General features: G+C 33.1%; 1 protein-coding gene across 2 annotated transcripts in view; it reads right to left on the minus strand.

Annotated features, from left to right (window-relative positions):
* Positions 1–21,112, minus strand: part of LOC127730574 (stimulated by retinoic acid gene 6 protein-like) — a 45,427-nt gene extending 24,315 nt beyond the window's left edge. The window contains exons 1-7 of one of the 2 annotated variants that reach the window (XM_052239024.1): positions 21,061–21,112; positions 20,020–20,095; positions 19,200–19,267; positions 18,648–18,793; positions 9,966–10,086; positions 9,199–9,241; positions 4,668–6,033 (exon numbers count right to left, since the gene is read on the minus strand). The gene's annotated coding sequence lies outside the window, so the exon portion shown is untranslated. Of the gene's footprint in view, positions 1–4,667; positions 8,340–9,198; positions 9,242–9,965; positions 10,087–18,647; positions 18,794–19,199; positions 19,268–20,019; positions 20,096–21,060 lie in introns of those variants that run through there. The other variant, XM_052239025.1, reaches the window with a different exon arrangement.
* Between the last annotated feature and the right edge of the window lie 1,738 nt (positions 21,113–22,850).

The following is a 22,850-nucleotide window of genomic DNA, read 5'->3' on the forward strand; positions in this document are numbered from 1 at the left end:
AAACCGAACAACGCTTGTATAATTGTAAAATTTCAAAAATGACGTATGTTAAATATTTACAACATAGAATGTATAGATATGTATGTAAAAAGAAAAGTAATGTGCGATATTAACTGGTGAAAAACTAAAATTTCACAGGTGACGAAAGTTAAGCTATTACAACATAGACTGCGTAGAAATACATTCCCAATTGTACCAGTTCATATCGCACATTACTTTACATATCATCTCTTCAGAAACTGTAACACACATTAAGTCAAATTTTGCACTACTGATACTAGGGTAATCTTTTACTAGTTTTCGGGTGTTTTAATACTTAACCAAACTATGAAATGACCACCATAATGAAACATAGAAGAACTATATGGAAAATGCATACTAACAGCTTCTCAGAAGCACACACATTATACCAAATGATACACTAGAGCTAAATGAAGTGTTCCTCTGCTATTTTTGAGTTTTGGTACCCTTCTTAAAATCAAAGAAGGATGCCCAGACTGTGGAACATAATTAAACATAGAACCACATTGGAAATGAATCCACATGGGGCCTTTTCAGATCCTGTCTCAAACCTGTAAACTTAATCTTGAATAAATAATACTTTGATGATACTAGTTTTGAGTTTTTGGTGCCAAATTGAAATCCAAGACGGTTGTCATCATGGAACACCACTAGACATACTATCAGTGTTTTGTATAAAACGTCTTGCACACTTTAACTTAATCATGTATAATTGATATTAGGGTTGGTGGTGAACACAATATTGAATATTCGTTGCTGTTGATATCAAAATAAAATTTAAAGACAAGAATATCATACCAAATTCAGTTTGAAATTTCCAAATTACCAAGACCCAAATCCGCTAACACAATCCAACAATTTTTATCAACACTGATATAAGTCAACAGTTGTGTTATAAGTAAAACAAAAATCACGAAAGTTGCTGTATTTTACCATTTTTGTTTGTAATAAAGTGTTAAAAGTGGCATTATATCCAGATTCATACTTTTTTATGGATACCCTTGATCCTACTGTCACAGTGTGACTTTATTTATTCGCCTTCATATATATACATCACTGAAGAGACATTAATTGTCGAAATCCGGATATGGTGTACAAAAACCTTTGCACCTTTTGTTTGCGGTATACCATCTTTTCCGCAAGTTTATTGTTTTCTGTTTAGTATTAAATTTATAATTAAGATCCATTTATTACATCGGTGATCCGTTTATTTGGCAATCGCCAATGGCAGTCAGCAGGGTTTAAGAACATTTGTTGTTCGACCTGTTAGTCAAATGCGTTTTGTTAAAATATACTTTTTCACATTTTTAGTCTTTTGGAAAATGTTGTTTGTGCTGTATTTAGACCCCTCTAACAAGATTTTTTTTTTGCATGCACACGTATAAAAATTGCGGTTTTTATCCAACGCAATCATAGGTTTGAACGTTGTTTTCAATTTAGACTTTTTTATATTTTTTCGTTTGGGCTTGTATTATATTTGCCTTCGGGTTTATATGATCCGTTCATCCTATTTTGACTCCTCAAAATTCAAGAGTCTATCCTAAATTGAGGTAAATTGTATGGCTTTCAAAATACCGTTTCGATGCCTAACATCACTGAAGAGACATTAATTGTCGAAATCCGGATATGGTGTACAAAAACCATTGCACCTTTTGTTTGCGGTATACCATCTTTTCCGCAATTTTATTGTTTTCTGTTTAGTATTAAATTTATAATTAAGATCCATTTATTACATCGGTGATCCGTTTATTTGGCAATCGCCAATGGCAGTCAGCAGGGTTTAAGAACATTTGTTGTTCGACCTGTTAGTCAAATGCGTTTTGTTAAAATATACTTTTTCACATTTTTAGTCTTTTGAAACAGGTTGTTTGTGTTGTATTTAGACCCCTCTAACAAGAATTTTTTTTTTGCATGCACACGTATAAAAATTGCAGATGATCCGGTAGCAAACCACTTCATTCAGCATAATCATTCGATGAAAAATTTAAAAGTTACCGCCATAGAAAGAGTATTTGGAACAGAAATTTACAGAAAAACTAAAGAAGCGCTTTGGATAAAAAAATTAAAAACTTTAGAGCCTGATGGACTCAACACAATGTATGAACGATAGTGAAAATATTGATGAAAAATAGAAAAAAACACGGCAAATGAACGTCATAGTAGTTATTATAACGTAATGTATCCAAGAGATGTAATTGTTGTTTCAATGTTGTAATTTATTCCAATGAAGAAGGCCGTTTATGGCCGAAACGTATGGAAAATTGTGTTAAAGTTTTTATATATATATATATATATAAACAAGTCTAAATTGAAAACAACGTTCAAACCTATGATTGCGTTGGATAAAAACCGCAATTTCTATACGTGTGCATATAAAACAAATTTCTTGGAAGAGGGGTCTAAATACAGCACAAACAACATTTTCCAAAAGACCAAAAAAGTGAAAAAGTATATTTTAACAAAACGCATTTGACTAACAGGTCGAACAACTGATGTTCTTAAACCCTGCTGACTGCCATTGGCGATTGCCAAATAAATTGATCACCAGATGTAAAAAATGGATCTTACATATAAATCTAATACCAAACAGAAAACAATAAACTTGCGGAAAAGATGGTATACCGCAAACAAAAGGTGCAAAAATTAGTACACCATATCCGGATTTCGACAATTATATATATAATTTATAATTACGATCCATTTATTACATCGGTGATCCGTTTATTTGGCAATCGCCAATGGCAGTCAGCAGGGTTTAAGAACATTTGTTGTTTGACCTGTTAGTCAAATGCGTTTTGTTAAAATATACTTTGTCACTTTTTTTTGGTCGTTTGGAAAATGTTGTTTGTGCTGTATTTAGACCCCTCTAACAAGAAATTTGTTTTGCATGCACACGTATAAAAATTGCGGTTTTTATCCAACGCAATCATAGGTTTGAACGTTGTTTTCAATTTAGACTTGTATATATATATATATATATAAACGCCTAAAAAGTGTACACAACAACACCAATAACAAAAAAAGGAACTATAAATGTAATTATTTATAAATATTTCGGATAACAGATATCCTTCATCAGTAAATATGATTGTGATGTTGAATGAATCATATATCAGTCTACTTAGATTAAACTATACAAATCTTGAAATTTATACAATAAAAATGTCAAACCGAACATCAGGTAAGACGCTTGCACAATTCTAAATATGTGTTAAACACGACATAGGTTATATGACTAATTACAACAGAGAGTTCAAATATATGCTTTCCATGTTACGAAATGGATCATAATTAATAATTTAATACCAAACAGAAAACAATAAACTTGCGGAAAAGATGGTATACCGCAAACATGAGGTGCAAAAATATATATATATGAGTCTAAAAGATTGTGTAAATACAGCACAAACAACATTTTCCAAAAGACCAAAAAAGTGAAAAAGTATATTTTAACAAAACGCATTAGACTAGCAGGTCGAACAACGAATGTTCTTAAACACTGCTGACTGCCATGACGTTTGCCAAATAAACGGATCACCAGATGTTACGAAATGGATCATAATTAATAATTTAATACCAAACAGAAAACAATAAACTTGCGGAAAAGATGGTATACCGCAAACATGAGGTGCAAAAATTGGTACACCATATCCGGATTTCGACAATTAATGTCTCTTCAGTGATGTTAGGAATCGAAACGGTATTTTGAAGGCCATAAAATTTACCTCAATATATATAAAAGATGGTATACAGCAAACAAAAGGTTCAAAAATTTGTACACCATATCCGGATTTCGACAATTAATGTCTCTTCAGTGATGTTAGGAATCGAAACGGTATTTAGAAGGCCATATAATTTACCTCAATTTAGGATTGACTCTTGAATTTTGAAGAGTCGAAATAGGATGAACGAATTATGTAAACCCGAAGGCAAATATAATATAAGCCCAAACGAAAAAATATAAATAAGTATAAATTGAAAACAACGATCAAACCTATGATTGCGTTTGATAAAAACCGCAATTTTTATACGTGTGCATGCAAAACAAATTTCCTGGTAGAGGGGTCTAAACACAGTACAAACAACATTTTCCAAAAGACCAAAAAAGTGAAAAAGTATATTTTAACAAAACTTGGGCATTTACCAGTAAACTCGTCGAACATTTAACAGTGCTATTTTATTATATTTTATTATATTTTTTGTAAATTTGTATTATATTAAATTTGTATTTTGTTTAAAGCAATAGTCATTTCTTAGATAAATGCAGACTCCAACGTCATCAATCGTCTGTCATTGACACCTACTAGGAATTTAGTACAATCCAGAATCCAGAATCATCCTAGTATACATCTTAATATTCTAATGTCTACTAGTATAGATATTGGAATACCGATTTGTACTGGATTTGAATAAGTATAAATCAGAACTCAAATTTCTACTAGTACATATAGGAATTTGTACTTGGATGATTTTGGATCCTACTTAATGTGTACTATAACATATACTTCATTTGCTGTCGATTGGTTTTGGTTTGAGCGTTCCTGATTACGGTAAATCCAGAAAAAAGCTTCAGACGCAAGAAATTAACAAAATGTATTTTCATTTAAAAAATACGGATATATAGCAGATTAATTTGTATTACTTACTGATAAGCTCCAACATTAGTTTCTTGAACATTACCAATTCCAATTGGAGCATTTTCACCGTTGCTTTTTAACAACCATTTTACATATGTCCTTTCGTAACTAAAACTGACAAGCTGTGTCACAGGTTGCTAAAGACGCATCATGCAGAAGCAATAATGATAAGAATGCACTGACAACGGATTTAAAGGTTCACATGTACAAATTTATTAAAGTATGTAATTATTGTTTTATTTAAAAAATTGTAAATTGTAAACCAATAACAGTAAATTGAAATGAACAAAACATATCTATCATATAGGAATAGATTACCTTAGCTTTATTTGGAAAAACTTTTGAAGTGTTCGGCCCTCAACGCTCTTCAACTCCGTACTTTATTTGGCTAACTGACTTTTTTTTATTCCAGCGTCACTGCTGAGTCTTTTGTAGACGAAACGCGTGTCTGGCGTACTTAATTATAAGCCTGGTACCTTAACGAGTTTTGTTTTATAAGCATTTAAATAAAAAGGTATTTAATGTTTTCCAAACATTAATGAATAAATCAGTATATGTCAGTTATTGAACGTTATGAACAATGGACGTTTGCATTACAGACCGAAGTTATCATTACCTCCATATGAATTTTTTCTTGCTCCTCGGATCATTTCTTTCTTAGTGGGGTTGCGATATTTGTATAATCGAGGAAAACCACTTACTTAGTATCACTAATTGACAACATTTCGGTATCAAAATCTTAAGCTAAGTTAGTTAATTTTACGGAGGCCATAGTTGGTGAACCGTTATGGAATATCGGTTTCACAGATGACGACAAATATGTTCCAATTTTCGTAACTACAATTCCGTTCTTTTTTCCACTAATGTGACCTACCAAATAATCACTTATCACCGTATTTGTACATACATGAGCAACGTGACGGGTGCCACATGTCCATTCCTGGAGTACCTGAGATCACCCCGGTGTTGGTGGGGTTCGTGTTTCACAGTCTTTAGTTTCTCTTTGTTGTGTTTCGTGTACTGCTGTTTGTCTTTTGGTCGTTTTTCTTTTTTTTTTTTGCCATGACATTGTTTTCGTCTTATGAGTTTAAATATCCCTTCAGTATCTTTCTCTTTTAAAGTTTTTATAGAAACAGTGAGATGAATAATTTTTATACACAAATTAATTTTAGCTGATAAACAGATTTATAAAAATGTCTTTGAACAAATAAGCACTTTGCTATTGAAAATTTTTAGATGTTAAACTAACTCCATTATGTCCAGATTTTTTACATGTCTTTAAACTGACAACTGCACGATACACAAAATGACAGAGAAGTATGCCATAACACACCAGTATTGGTACACTGGTAATAATGCTACTTCTATCTTCGGTCTGAAATGAAAATTGATTTCGATTTGGCATTTTATTAATTGCGCCAAAATCAGTGTCATAATTCACTGCTAGCGTTCATGCATATTTTATTTAAACTACACGTTTAAGTTTCTGTATACGAAAGTGCAATTTTAGTCACAGAGGCTACTACATATGTCAAGAACGTGTCTCTGAAAAATGTAGAGCTGGATAAATTTTAAAAACATGTGTTCCTGATTTAAAACAAAATGTTAACTTCCTCATTCAAAGTTGATAGACTATAATTTAAATGTTCAGCTTTGAGCTTTACTGATGAAGGTAATTCCAGATCAGCGCTTCGGATGCATCGAATTCATAAAGACAGTAAGTGTTTATTTCGCTAACCTGTAGATATACTTTTGGTTTGATTTTGGTTATTTGGATAATGTATATTTAAAGTTTACTCCATTCATATTCAAAATACATAACAAAGCGCAAATGGTTAAACAAAGGAATTTGTTTAATTTTAAAAGATGTCTCCTGAAATTAATCTGTTTTCTCTGTATGTATTCGGATTTAAGCCCTTTAAAAGTAAAATGCTTTGTAAACAGAAGGTGCTTAGATGAAAACGGTGTCTTGTACGTATGGTTTAAGACTGGGATAAGACTACGATAGTAAAGACAAGTACTGAGTGAATACTGAATGCATAATTAAAAACTGCATGAACAACCCTTGTATGCACAAACTTGAACATTGAAAAACAATTTTAGCCCTATGATTACAATAAATAGGATTGTGGAGAGTGCGGGTTGATATTGATATTGTTGTTAAAAATAATGTTTTTTTAACTACAAAAATCTTAATTTACCGAAGTATAAACTTCAAATTCTTTGATTGTTATATTCCGCTTGTTATATTTTAAGCCCATATCCTTATGAATGGCTTGCAAGATCGTCATCGTATCGATTCCTTCCTGGTTGCTTGGTAATACAATTTATAGCGTCGCTAGATGTACAATCTACCTTTTACAGTCTTCAAATATCAAAACGTCCATACTTAATACACATTGTTTTCACCAAAAACTGTCTTAAATAGTCAGTAACTGCTAGTACTCTCAGATCTGTACTTTGTGTCTTTTGTGTTATGATGGATGTATAAATACCCTGCCATGTCCGGTCTGGGTTTTTGTTAAATGTTTTTCTACTTTGTATCAATCTGATGAGAGAAGCTCTTTTCAACTGATTTTTATCGTTTGTTCCTATGTTGTACTGTTACACCACTGTCCCATGTTAAAGGAAGGTTGGCGCCCTCAAACATGTTGAACCCTGGCACATTCTGTATGTGCCTGTCCCAAGTCAGGAGCCTGTAGTTCAGTGGTTGTCGTTGTTTCATGTCTGTCATACGTATATGTTTTTCGTAAATTATTTTGTTATGAATTAGGCCGTTAGTTTTTCAATTGAATTGTTTCATATTTTTCATGTCGGAATCTTTTAAAGCCTGCTATACGGTATGGGTTTTTCTCATTGTTAGAGGCCGTACGGTTGCCTATAATTACTTACATCCACTTCATATGAACTTTGGTGGATAGTTGTACGTCTCATTGGCAATCATACCGCATCTCCTTATTTTTATATTATAATAAGGTTTTGAATGAGAGCATGCTTCTTTCCATTTGGAGATCGGGTTTTATGTCATATCATGAATGGGCCTTCTATGGATTTTCACGCATTGCAAGACTGTGAAGAGTTACTTTAATTAAACAGATGGTATGCAATGTTCTACATCATAAAAATTAAAACACTTGAAACCATAACTTGCAGAATATAAAGGACTTTAAAACATCTAAGGGCTGTTACAGCTACTATCAATGGGTGCTGTTTAAGACTTTTCTTCATTTAGCAAGAATGCAAATGGTTCAACATAGTCAGATTAAATTCATAATTAAGGATTTCAATATTTGATCTTGATTTAATTTGTATGCTTTAAATTGCACCCCAATATCTTTATTTCAGGTTCTTTTTTGTTTCCACAAATTTATCGGACCAATATTTCAAGAATCAAGGCGTAAAAATTATAATATTCAAAAAGTTTGTTTGATACCATCATTCATGCATGAGGACATTGAATATAATTATACATTACAAGACAGTTGATTCATCTTTCATTTCGTCCTCCGTAATGTCGATCGCCCTGGACATGACATTTACTTCTTAAAAAAGTACTAAAAATGGTAGATAATTCCAAAACAATATGAAATAAGGAGATGTGTTATGATTGCCAATGAGACAACTATCCAACTCCAAGGGAAGCGGATTTTAGCAGCTATAGGTCAATACAGTCTTCAACAATGAGCAAACCCTATAGCGTATAATCAGCTACACATAACAAAATATGATATAATTCAAACGAAAAAACAACGGAAATGATATATGACAAAACAATAAACGAAAAAATATGAGAGAGAGCAAACAATGAAAACTTCTGAAATACAGGCTCCAGACTTTGGACAGGCACACATTGAAAGTTAACTATGCCTATTAGTACTCAACCCTCCTCCTAACTTGTGACAGTGGTGTACACCACAACATAAAAACAAACTGTAAAATCCAGATGGAAATGGCTTTGACAGAGCGACACGAAGCGAAAAAAAAAACCAAAAAACTAAACTATCATTAAGACAAAAGACTTAAAGTAATGCTCTAAGAGTTCTCTCACTTACTGAAAGATAGCTTAACTTCAATAACATCCATGTAAAAACTCACGTTTTCCCAAAATAATGTTATTTAATATTAATAAAAAAAAAAGAAGAAACATAAAGGTCAACAAAGTGACCCATTGAATATATCGTCTTACATAATTTATGTTAAATGAGATGTGTTTCTTAAATCGTCGGTATCTGCGTGTTAATTGCTGCTGTGGTATTGTCTACTTGTCTTCGGAAAATGACTGTACCAAGTCAAGAATATAACAGTTTTTTCCATTCGTTCCGTTGGTTGATTGAGTCTAACGTTTGATTTTGTCAGATTTTATGAATTCCCCTTTTTGAATTTTCCTTGGAGATTAGTATTTTTGTTAATACTTTTCTACTTTATAGTAAAAATTAACTAGTCTTTCTTATTGAACGGAGTTAATGTGATCTGTACTATTCTACTATCATGACGTCATATAGACATATTTGAATATGTGGTGAGCCTAGATTGTACTTACAGTAATTTCAAGCTGTACAAGTTGATAAATGAGTTCGCCAATCCTTCAAATAGAGATTGCATGAAAGGTTGGAAATTTTACTGTTTTCATGTATTTTTTTTATATAATTTACTAAAAAGCATCTCTGTTGACATTTAGTGTAGGCAGCTGCATTTCATTATTAATAATAAAGCAACGAAAATCGAAAACCGCAGGTGCTGACTTAGAGATGCAATGCATAGATCATAGGTGGTCTATTATTAAGTAAGCTAAGAAGACATCGAAAGATATATGATCAGTATATAATCTTCTTTGGTCATCTTTAAAGTATCTTACAGAAATTTTGATTTTCAATATTAGAATGGTATTGGCGTATGAGTTGTGCATCTGGTTTTTTTCCTGTCTCAATGCTTTAAGTACATTTTTATAGGAACAACAAGTTAATGCCAAATTCCTCCTGACACGGTTTCTCCACTTTTTTCTGAGATCGGTACAAAACAAACATCTGGAAAGTCCGACAGATGGTGAATTTTTGCATTTGACTTAAAAATATATGGTAAATATGCCATTCTGTTTTCAGTGATGTTGTATTTCATAATACCATTAACGGTAACAGTTTTACTGCACCAGATGCGCATTTTGACGATTAATGTTTCTTCAGTGATGCTCGAGGAAAAGATATTTGAAAGTCCAAAACCTTATACAAGCTGACAAAACCAAAAAGAACCAAAAGTTAATCCAAACCAGGACAAACATGCCTTGAAAGATTAAGTTAATTTCATACTTACAGATATGTGCAATATATTAATCCTGTTACAATCCCAACCGGCTCAATTTTATAACTAATAGCAGCAAAAATAGGATAAAACTTCAAAGAGACGACAGTTGAAAGAAGTAGCCACAATGGAACTGAAATTAGACAATTCAGAATTTGTTGGTTTCTACATTGAATGGTAATAACGAACGTTAAAAAAATTAATTAATTTATCATATAACTAATGACAATATCTCTTAAAATCAAGTTTATATTTTTATTGTTCTTACCAAAACTATTAATGCGACTTTAAAGTGTACGATTGTAATTTATTCTATTTGTAGGTTGGTATTACACACGAAAAAAAAGTATACATGTAACAAAAAAAATCGTATTTAGAAATGCTCGCAGTAACTTAAAGCATGCTTTAATTACTTAATAAAACTGATGTACATCCCATGACTCCTTAGACTCTATAATGATTACTGTTCTAACAGCAGTTTAGAAAGAAAAAAATCTTGTGCAATGTCCAATGCTATATGGATGTTCATGTCAGATATTTGATTCCCTCTGCTGAACCAAATTTGTCTACCCATGTTGTCAATGTGTACTCGTATCATCTCTTATACATATTCATGATATTTTTCTCCACTTAATCTATTTCAATCAGCCTATTTAGCTCATTTATCGTAATGAGATCCGGTTTTCTAAGTTTTGTAGAAAAAATATATAAAAAAGTGGCAAGAAAAGAAATGAAAACTCCCAACTAAATAGAAAATAATAGAACAGAAGCGAAAGATACCAGAGGGACATTCAAACTCATAAGTAGAAAATAAACTGACAATGCCATGGCTAAAAAAGAAAAAGACCAACAAACAAACAATAGTACACAAAACACAACATAGAAAACTAAAGACTGAGCATCACGAACCCCACCAAAAACTTGGGTGATCTCAGGTGCTCCGGATGGGTAAGCAGATCCTGCTCCACATGTGGTACCCGTCGTGTTGCTCATGTAAGTACAAACCCGGTAATAAGTCTAATTCGGTAGGTCACATTCGGGAAAAGGGAACGGGATTGTAGTTACGACATTACATTCTGGTACAGGATTGTGTGAATGTTCGCCAACGTCGCCAACGTCGCCAACATTTACGAAATCATTACTGTTCGCCAACGTCGCCAACATTTACGAAATCATTACTGTTCGCCAACGTCGCCAACATTTACAAAATCATTACTGTTTGCCAACGTCGCCAACCTTTACGAAATCAATACTGTTCGCCAACGTCGCCAACCTTTACGAAATCATTACTGTTCGCCAACGTCGCCAACGTCGCCAACATTTACGAAATCATTACTGTTCGCCAATGTCGCCAACGTCGCCAACATTTACGAAATCATTACTGTTCGCCAACATCGCCAACGTCGCCAACCTTTACAAAACCAGTTCTATTCGCCAACGTCACCAACATTTACTGTTCGCCCAGTTCGCTTACTTTGCAAACATTTACGAAATTATTATACTGTTCGCCAATTTCGCCAACATTTATGAAATCATTACTGTTCGTCAAGTTCGCCACTGTTCGACAACATTTATGAAATAATAACAGTTTGCCAACTTCGCCAACCTTTATGAAATAATAACAGTTTGCCAACTTCGCCAACCTTTACGAAATCATTACTGTTTGCTAATTTCGCCAACATTCACGAAATCATTACTGTTTGCCAAATTTGCCAACATTATCGAAATCATTACTGTTCACCAACTTCGCCAACCTTTACGAATTATTATTTTAAAGTTGACTATCTGAATTTAGCCTAAACTGAAAATTGTAGCTTAGTTATATGAAAATCCAAGTTGGTTTGAAAAATTTATAGAAATTTTTAAAGGTGACTATCTGAATTTAGCCTATACTGAAAATTCTAGCCTTTTTAACCTATTAATTAAATCCATTAATTTCACAGCAAGAAACCAATCTTCTGAACAACCTGGCATTCTGTAAGATCAATATATAATTGATATTGCTGTACAGTTTTATGAAAATTCAAGTTGAATTGGAAAAATTATACAAATTTTAAAGGCAACTATCGGAATTCACCCTTAACTGATAATTCTAGCACTTTTTTACCTATTAATTAAATCCATAAATTTGAAAGCAACTAACCAAACTACCAAACAACCTGGCATTATGTAAGATCAATATTTAATTGAGATAGCTGTAGAGTTATATGACAATCCAAGTTGATTGGAAAAATTTATAGAAATTTTTAAAGGTGACTATCTGAATTTGTCCGAACTGAAAATTTGAGCTTTTTTTACCTAAACATTTAATGCTTAGATTTGACAGCAATGAACCAAACTACAAAATAACCTGGATTTTTGAAAAAACTCGCCCCACTTGTGAAAAATAGAAAAATCATGATAAATTGAGTTATGCCAACTCGCCCCACTTATGAAAAATAGGAAAATCCTAATATTGAGTCGTGCCAACTCTCTACACTTATGAAAAAGGAAGTAATACCGTTGAAGTTATGTCTGCCAACGTACCCCACTGATAAATAAAAGTATGAATAGAATTAATGACTACCAACTAGCCCCACTTATGAATAAAATGATTAAACTGTAATGAGTGTAGGCCTTCCAGTTCGCCCCACTTATGAAAACGTTAGAAATGCATCTTTTTTTTTTGTTCTTTTCTTTTGGTTGAAATAAAACAGGAAGAAAGTAGCATCAGCATTTGTGTGACGTTTTTTCCCTGGTAAATATATTCAATGTTTTATAAGATAAGTCAAGAATCATGTGTGTTTACATAATCTTATTCTCAGATGATAGGTTTCACATCTACATAAGTATGCATAACAATAACATTTAAAACAAACATACATTAAATCAATTATGACAAGCACTGGCCTGATAACATAAAAAAAAGTACTAGATGAAATGTCAGCACTAGAAACAAGAACATGAATACATGAATACATTGTCATTAGAAAGTTCAGTAGCTGTCTGCTTCCACGACTGGACCGTTGACACGACCACACTGGCGTAAGAGTCTGGTTGTAGATATGCTGCCTGCAATATACTGCCCCCACATGTTGAATAGGATGGCTTGGTTAGTGCGGGCTTGCTTGCGCTGGTAGCGAGTAAGCTTACCCTCGGACACTATCTTGATCTGTATTGGAGGAGTTGTGCTTCTTCGTGAAGTTTCTTGATGATGGTTTAGAAGGCTGGCTTTTCGTCGTTGTTCTTCTTGTTCAGGCGTCTGTGCCAGCCTATTAACGGGATTTAATCCTTTTCACAAGTGGGGCGATTTTTTAAAAAGTGGGGCGAGTTGGTAAACCAGTTAGGGCGATTTTTTTAAAAGTGGGGCGAGTTGGTGAAAAGGTGGGCGATTAGGTGTGGGGCGATTTGCCAGCGGGGCGATTTGTCCTGCTTCCTGTATCCGCCCTTGTCTCCGGAAATACACAAGTTGTCAACATCCGTTTTCAAACTCTCCCTAGAAATTGACCGCTAACCTTTTACTGAGTCCTACTTGGTGATGAGATTATAGAACATTATAATGCTGTGACTAAATGGTATACAGTATGTCCCTTATTTGTGTAAGTCCCAAACACTAAATTCCGACCAAAATGAATCAAATTTCAGTGCAAGAGTGATCACATGTATTTTTAATTCAGACATATGCAGAAATCAACGCCACTTTGCTTATTTGAATATTATACTAAAGAAATCGGATACGGGTCACGGAAATTATATTAAAATGATAGGGAATTTAGAAAAAATGTCTGTTTTAACTTTGATTTAAGTGATAGACAGGTTGCCGGGGCAGAAAATAAATATACACAACAATATACACCATTTAAACGAAATATAATGACTGGCGTTGCAAAAATCAAGGTTCCTGAGCTATTTTAAAAATCGAAGCGAGAGGCTTTTAACATTGCAGTATAAAATACAGGCTAAAATGGCTGAAACGTCAAATTTGCAAACTTCGTGTTGAAAATTGGCTAACAAGGTCATTAGAAATACAGGTTGCCGGGGTGAAACTTGAAACTTGAATGTCCAAAGAATAAGCAAGTCCAAACCTTGTATGTGTAGTCGTTGAACTCTAGGTTCCCACGTAAAGTTAAAATGCCTCTATTTCAAGAAGAATAAACTCACGAAAACACGAAAAATTCACTAAATTTGCGTTCATTGTTTTGATTTTGACCGCCTGACAACTTTACGGAAATATCAGAGTGACTATAAACAAGGACTCTGTGACGGGCAACTTATAATATCCGTGTTTTAAAGATTTTAATGATATCAAGCCAGTCCAGTTCAAACTATTATCACGTGGTACAATTCTCATTTACATATTATGAATATTAATTAGCAAAAGTACTACTAATTTCTGGCTATGATGTCCATGACCATGTATCAACTTGAAAGAATGTGAGACATATTACTTTTGACCACTACCAGACCACTCAGGGGTAGATTAAGCCATTTTTAAAAGGGGTTCCCAGGATAAAATGGGGGAGGGTCCAACTATTCGTCCCCATTCAAATGCATTGTTTGTTAAAACAAAAAGGGTGTTGCAACCCCCAGGAAACCCCCACTCCCCTTGACAGTAAACTGGTCAATATAAATTAGTGTTTTTGTCCTAAAATTAAAAAAAAAAAATCCTTGAAGGCAAAAGAGAAATTGAATTAAAAAGGTAAACTTAAATTATATAATACAAATACAAATACAAATATTTTATTGGCACGAACTCAATTACAATAATTGGATAACAACTGTCATATTCCTGACTTGGTACAGGCATTTTCTTCTGAAACTTGTAGGTACAATTTTACTAGAATTGGCTACAATCATCATTATAGTATCTATTGTTTTGTAAAATATGTCCTCTTACACCGCCTGCCAACGAAGATGGCCGACATGGCCAAAAATAGAACACAGGGTAAAATGCAAATTTTTTCCATTATTTTGAAAACTGTTATGAATTGAGAAAATTTGACAAGAGCAATGTTGGAGAGTGTCCCCTGTAGAATATGCACTTAGATCAAGGTCAACCACACAGGCTCTTTAGAACCTATAGTTTTTTTAGAAGTTAAAGAACTGGATGCTTTTTACATTCTATTGCTATGCAGATACATAATGTTACGAAGTTTTGTCTGTCATATATATATATGTCCCTTACCTGATTTTCACTGTTGAGTTACTGCTCAGAAATTTTTTGAGAGTTTTTTTTGTTAGGTTTTTCATTAATTAAGTGTAAATAATGATTGAAAGCTGTACATGTTGGCTAGCAGGGTTTATTTGATTTTGGACTCATTATTATGGTTCATTTGTTAATGTTTGGCTGTTTTAATTAGGTTTATGTATCATTTGCTACAAGCAATAGGATTACTATATTTGGTGAATCGCAGGATTGCAATGTGAACATGTCATATTTGTGTTATGTTTATGTTTATATTCTTTTTTATTTTAAAAGCACTTTTTACATTTTATAATGATGTTTAAAATGGCTGTTAGTAGGCTGTTAATAGATATAGGAAGATGTGGTATGAGTGCCAATGAGACAACTCTCCGTCCATGTTAAGTCTTTTTGGAAGATTTTTGTATTCCTTTTTGGAAACTATTTATGGGCTATAGCAATTATCAAAATGTAGCACTATTTAGTTTCTGGATAGGTTGCAATTTTTCAACTGGATTTAGCTATTACTTTTTAGAGATGGTATATTAGATTTGCATGAATTTTTTATTCCACAAAAGATGTGCAAGTATATCCCTTAATTCTTAGTTTTGATTGTCATTATTTGTTTTTTATTTATTCTTATTTTTATTAGTTTGCGATTTAGGCAAATAGGTGGTACTTGTTTGAAAATTCCGAAACTGTAGAACAAGGGTACTTGTTAAAATTATTCAGAAATTGTGGAAGTTGGCGAACTGGTTTATCATGGGAATAAGTTTGTTTAAAGGTTTGGTTAGCTTTGAGGTGAATGACAACATTTTTGTTGAGCCTGTGACTTTTGTCGCAGAAAACTCGACATAGGGTAGTGATCCGGCATTGGCGTTAACTATCTTCTTAAAAGCTTAATATTTCAGAAGGTAGAAGACCTGGATGCTTCATACTTTGTATATAGATGCCTTATGATATGAAGTGTCTGTCTGTCATATGTCCATTGTCCCTGACCTCATTTTCGTGGTTCAGTGAATACTTTAAAAAAAGTTAAGATTTTTTGTAATGTTAATTTCTCTCTTATTACTGTGGATTCATTATTATTCGTTGGATACCAATTTTCGTGGGTTTCGTGGGTACATGTGAACCACGCATTCAAATGTTCAACGAATTACAAATGTTAATTTGGCTTTGTATGCAGAGATTGGCAAAACCACGAAATCAGATATCCACGAAAATGCAAGTGTTCCTCAATCCACGAAAATTGATACCCACGAAAATAAATGAATCCACAGTATGAGTAATAGGATAACTATATTTGGTATATGCGTACCTTGCAGGGTCATCATGCCTGTCAGACAGTTTTCACTTGACCTCGACCTCATTTCATGGATCAGTGAACAAGGTTAAGTTTTCGTGGTCAAGTCCATATCTGAGATACTATAAGCAGTAGGTCTACTATATTTGGTGTATGTAATGATTGTAAGGTGTACATGTTCAACTGGCAGGTGTCATCTGACCTTGACCTCAATTTCATGGTTCAGTGGTCATAGTTTAGTTTTTGTGTTTTGGTCTGTTTTTCTTATACTGTTTGCAGTAGGTCAACTATATTTGGTGTATGGAAATATTTTACGATGTACATGTCAGTCTGGCATGTTTTGTTTGACCTTGACCTCATTTTCACAGTTCATTGCTAAATGTTAAGTTTTTTTTGTTTTGTTCTGTTTTTCTAATACCATGAATACTGTATGCAGTAGGTTGACTATATTTGGTGTATGGAAATATTTAATGATGTACATATCAGTCTGACAGGTTTTATTTGACCTTGACCTCATTTTCATGGTTCGTTGCTTATGTTAAGGTTTTGTGTTTTGGTCTGTTTTTCTTAAACTTTAAGCAATAGGTCAACTATATTTGGTGTATGGAATGATTGTATAAAGGTGTATATGTCTGTCTGGCAGGTATCATCTGACCTTCACCTCATTTTCATGGCTGATTGGTCAATGTTCAGTTTTCCTGGTTAACTTTTTTTCTTAGATACGTTAAGCAATAGGTCAACTATATTTGATGCATGGAATGATTTTAAGGTGTACATGTCTGTCTGGCAGGGTACAAATGACCTTGACTTTTTTTCATGGTTCATTGGTCAGTATAGAATTTCCCAGGTTTGGTCTGTTTCTTTTATACTATAAGCAGTAGGTCATCTATATTCTGTGTATGGAGGGGTTGTATTAAAGGTGTACATGTATTTCCGGCTTGGTTTATCTGACCTTGATCTCATTTTCTTGGATCATAAATGTTAATGTGATAAATTTAGAAAAATTTTATATTTAGTACTATTAACATAAAATCAATGGTCAGTATAGTAGACGAGAGATTTCAGCGTGTGCACTCTTGTTGTGTTTTGTATAGATTATTAACATAAAAGATTGGATGTGAAATACCTCATGTACCTGAACATGACATATAAGATGTCTGCATGTTGATTTATATTTATGAATTATGTCTTTGTATCAATGATAAAATTTAGTCAATGTTTTGACTAGTTTGTGATAATGAAAACCCTGGTGTTATAATTTTTCAGTAATACAGAGATTTCTTTCGTTAAAATCAAATGCATTGTTACAAACACAAGCGAAACAAAGAAGTTATTATATATAAACACCATCAAATATATTTGAAGTTGGCGAACATGCGTTATGTTTAGAAAGTATGCGAACAGTCGTACTGTTTAGAATGTTTCCAAAGTTGAAGAACAGGGGTACTATTTAGAATGTTTTAAGAAGTTTGTGAACATGGGCACTGTTTAGAATGTTGGCGAACATGGGTACTGTTCAGAACGTGGGCGTCGTTGGCGATGTTGGCGAACAGGGGTACTGTTTAGAATATTGGCGACGTTGGTGAACAGGGGGTACTGTTCAGAATTTTGGCGACGTTGGCGATCAGGGTTATTGTTCAGAATGTTGGCGACGTTGGCGACGTTGGCGAACAGGGGTACTGTTCAGAATGTTGGCGACGTTGGCGAAGACAGGTACTGTTCAGAATGTTGGCAACGTTGGCGAACAGGGGTACTGTTCAGAATGTTGGCGACGTTGGCGACGTTGGCGAACAGGGGTAATGTTCAGAATGTTGGCGACGTTGGTGACGTTGGTGAACAGGGGTACTGTTCAGAATGTTGGCGACGTTGGCGACGTTGGCGAACAGGGGTCCTGTTCAGAATGTTGGCGACGTTGGCGAACAAGGGTACTGTTTATAATGTTGGCGATGTTGGCGAACAGGGATACTGTTCAGAATGTTGGCGACGTTGGCGAACAGGGGTCTTGTTCAGAATGTTGGCGACGTTGGCGACAAGGTTGGCGGGTTGGCGAACATTTCCCCAATCCTGTACCAGCCTCCGACATTACGAACATATCTGCTATCATCTGTGAAACAGATATTCCATAACGGTCAACCAATTCGTGATGGCGTCCGTACAACTTACGAAGGGATAATTTCAACTTCACAATATAAATTTCACAAGTAAGGGGAAATGATATCGTCTTACTTACTTTGAACCCAAGGTCTAAGGTCAGAAGATACATTTATTAAACCCGTGTTTTCAGACAGAATAAGTCGTAGTATTGAAGACGACGTACAACCAAAGGCGGCAGCATATGCATAGGTCAATTTGTCCTCCCCAAGCAAATCAACTGGTCTAAAAAAGAAAAAAATTGTTATACAGTTCGAAAATAAAAGATTGAACAAAACAAATTCCTAGTTACCAATAATACGTGCGTATATTTTTGAAATTGTGTTTATAGAGCTGCGGGAAACCAACACACAAAGCAAAGCAATATGTCAATCTATTGTTGACATTGATTATAAAATATTTGTTCTGGAAATGCATAAAAGGCAAAAATTTAAAAAAAAGTAGGTCAAATGAAGATTGACAACCTAAAATGATTTACACATAGACTGCTATACTTAACTCATACTTCGATTGAGGTACATACTATTTATCTCTTTTTCCAGATAAAAATTTGTTACTGGTATTACATTTAAGGTTCCTTATCTATAGTCTGACCGTCGTTTTAATTGACGTATTTTAAAAATATACTGACATTACTATTCCAGGTCTTTTTCCTTTTGAACCTCGTTCCAGACATGAAAAAACTACCAGTATACATATCTGAAAAGATCAAACTACTGTCGTAAGTAGTCGATATGAGTTGTTTGATTTATTTTTATTCTATGTAAAGAATTATTAAATTAAAAATGATTGTTCATGCATCTATTTGCTAATAGTTCAAATCTGCAACAGTTATCCTGTCGTTATCTTGTTAATATTTAATTGGGAACCAGATCCAAATAGAGCAGTGCAATTTGAAAATGAGTGCCTCTTAATATCGTTATCAACGATTTTACAATTTTAATTTTTAAAACTTTGAGTTCCATAACAAAAACATAAATGTGGTATTCAGAATGAAATTTACGGTAATTTTTTTGTAGGTAAAATTTAATTTGATTTGAAGTATCTGCTGAATGAAATCGGACACAGCTGTAATAGTTTTAAAAAAGAGTCAAACAATAGGTTCCATTGGACATTATAAATTTAATCAAATTATTTATTTTAATTTGTCTTAAATTTGTGAAGAATTAGGGAATAAAAAAGTTATTACTCATTCGTGCAGTCTTACTTCAACAGCATCCAAACGTTCTATTCTATTATTTCCTGTTTGGTAGAAATTCTCTAAAAAATGTGCTTAAATCTATTTCTAAAGTTTATCGTTTAAAATGATTTCACTATTTTAAAATGGCATATTAGCGCAATAATTGTCTATACATGAAATTTTCAAAACTTCAATTGACACTATTATGTAGAGAAATTCATAGACACACAAAGGTCATAAATAAGGATACATATGTTTAGTTTCTACTTACTGCCAAGCCATATGCTCCAAAGTCTAAACTCTGAAGTGTCTCGTCACTTTCTAAACTTGTTGAATTTGCATTACTCCTAAAAGTATGTGTAATTATACATCACTCTTTTATAATACTTTTTCGTATTATTTAAACATTTGCATTGGAAAACTGAAAAATGTTCTTAATTGTTGACTCAAAAAAATAGATAAAGAATAAACCCGTTTCCATTCTCAATTTTACCAGTTAAATTTATACTTAATTTGCCGATCCCTTCGTCGGATGTAATATGTTAAAACCATTAAAACTGCTAAAAATATATATGCTTAATTCCATATCGGCACTGATACAGAAATTTGTAAAGGGATTTTCTAGTGTGTTCCCCTGGAAAAAGGAGAGGTTCGTGCCTAATTTTAGTCTATTTTTACGAGATTAAAACCCAATAGAAAAGAGGGTGTCCAAACAGCAGAATCCCACCCCTGGATTTGCTAATACAAGTGATGTATTTGGCGAAAATTAATTTTCCGAACTATGTGACTTCACTGCAATATGGTCAGACTTCATTGTCATGACAAAATCATATTTACATACTGACATAGTCTAATTCGAACCAGACAATGAAAAGTATACGGACCATACACGTAGAGTCCAAGTAATATCAAGAATATAGCTAGAAAAGTTTTAAGTGAATGTCTGTTTAAAATAAGTCATGTCCAACGCCATGGACACAAGCCAATCCCCCTACAAGACGAAATATAAGATAACGCTTTCTTTAGTCGGAACAGTATTTATTTAGCCGTATTAACCGAGTGAATAAATGCGATGGAAAGAGTATATAGGTTGTTGCTGTTGATGTCTGAACAGCTCGACTTGGGGTCTCGCCGACAGAAAATACGGAAGTAAATTTGCAATTGCGAGCTGAACTTAATATTGCAAAATTATCACCCAATTGTATATGACCTCGGTGAAATTTATGACCTATTGATTAAATATACTTAATTGTGTATTTATTTATTCATTTGGCAAACAAAGAAAAATATAATTGTCCATATGTGTACTTACGACATTGATAACGATAGATGTATGTGTTTATCTACAACAATACTGTAAACGACCTGTAAACTTTACTCTTATCTTAGTTCATTTGGACTTCTATATAAAAATTCAACATAATATTACTCATATTTCCTTTGTTCTATACTATCTTATGTTCAGTATTTGGTTTCAATTGAGAAAATGTAAACAAGTTTTTAACATTTCTTACCGATATAACATGTTACTTTTATTATTCTTCCCTTAGTTTATTTATTTTGTATTCAAAATTATTTATTTTGTAAAAATATTTCCTTTCTCTATTGGTACTGTACAGGTATACCTAACAACAAAATTATTTTCATTTACCTGTGTTTAAAGTTATTGCAAATGGATGGTATTTTTGTTCGAGCATATTGTTTTTCTTTAATTGTTTAACATTTCTTACCGATATAACATGTTACTTTTATTATTCTTCCCTTAGTTTATTTATTTTGTATTTACATTGTGTCATAGGTCAAATTTATTTGTTCAGTGTATGTTCAATGGTGTTAATATGTCCTTTGATTGAGTTAAGCTATTTCAGTTGATATTTTATAGTGTGTCTTTCTATGTTGTGATGTTACACTATTGTTTCAGAAAAAGGGTGAAGGTTTGGTACCATTAAAAATCTGATGCATAAGAATTATAACGTTTTATAACTTTTCAACCGACTTTTTTTTTTAAAATTAACTGTAATGGTGATTTTAAAAAATATAAGCATAAAAACAGTTAAATAAAAGTTATTCTAAAATACTATCGACAATGAGAAGAAATTCATTTAACAGTGAAGTTAGCAAGAAAGGACAGTTACAGACCATAATAAAAATTCTTCTTTTCTCATGCTATGTCATGGGAGAAACTGATAATTATTGTTCTGGACTAAATAACTTTTGCAGACCGATTACAATTTAAAATTGTGTATTTTTATTTAAAAAGGTGGAGGGGTGCCTAAACTATGTCATTATACAAATAAATCTTATAATAAATTGGTAAATTAATGTTGTCAACTTTTTAATTTGTTGAACTTGTATAAAGATTATGCGTAACAACATTCAGAAGTCATATTTCTGGAATTAAATGATTGATCACCTAATGAAAATAATTGAAATATCATACTTTTGAACAAAGCTCTAGTATGGGAATACATGATTTATTTATAAGTTATAATTGGCTTTAAACTAGCTTTCAGTAACTGCAAGTACTATTATTTTGGTGATTTGTGTAAATTGTTTTATGTGAGTTGTTTTTGTGCCTCATACCAATCATTTGAGTTAAGCCAATTGCAACTGATTCTTACAGGTTGTTCTCATGATGTGCTGTACACCACTGTCCTAGGTTATGGGAGGGTTGAGCGCGTGCAAACATATTTAACACAAGAACATTCTTTATGTTCCTGTCCCAAGTCAGGAGCCTGTTACACAAGTTCAGTTGTTACCGTTGCTTCATGTCTGTCATATTTGTTTTTCGTAAATTGTTTTTTATAAATAGGGCCGTTAGTTTTCTCATTTGAATTGTTTCACATTTTCCACGGAGCCTTTTATAGCCAACTATAAAGTATGGGTGTTTAGCATTATTGAAGGTCGCACAGTGTCGTATAATTGCTTACATCCACTTTATTTGAACTCTGGTGAATAATTGTCTCAATTGCAATCATACCGCATCTCCTTATTTTTATATTAAAAACTTGCGATATGCATCATCTTTTCAATTTCCTACTTGTATAATGTCAAAGTGTCTTGATAAGCAAGATAAAAAAAATCAACTCATACAATAATAAC

The sequence above is a fragment of the Mytilus californianus genome, unplaced genomic scaffold (assembly GCF_021869535.1).
Source record: "Mytilus californianus isolate M0D057914Y unplaced genomic scaffold, xbMytCali1.0.p SCAF_2, whole genome shotgun sequence".
In the NCBI taxonomy this organism is placed as follows: domain Eukaryota; kingdom Metazoa; phylum Mollusca; class Bivalvia; order Mytilida; family Mytilidae; genus Mytilus; species Mytilus californianus.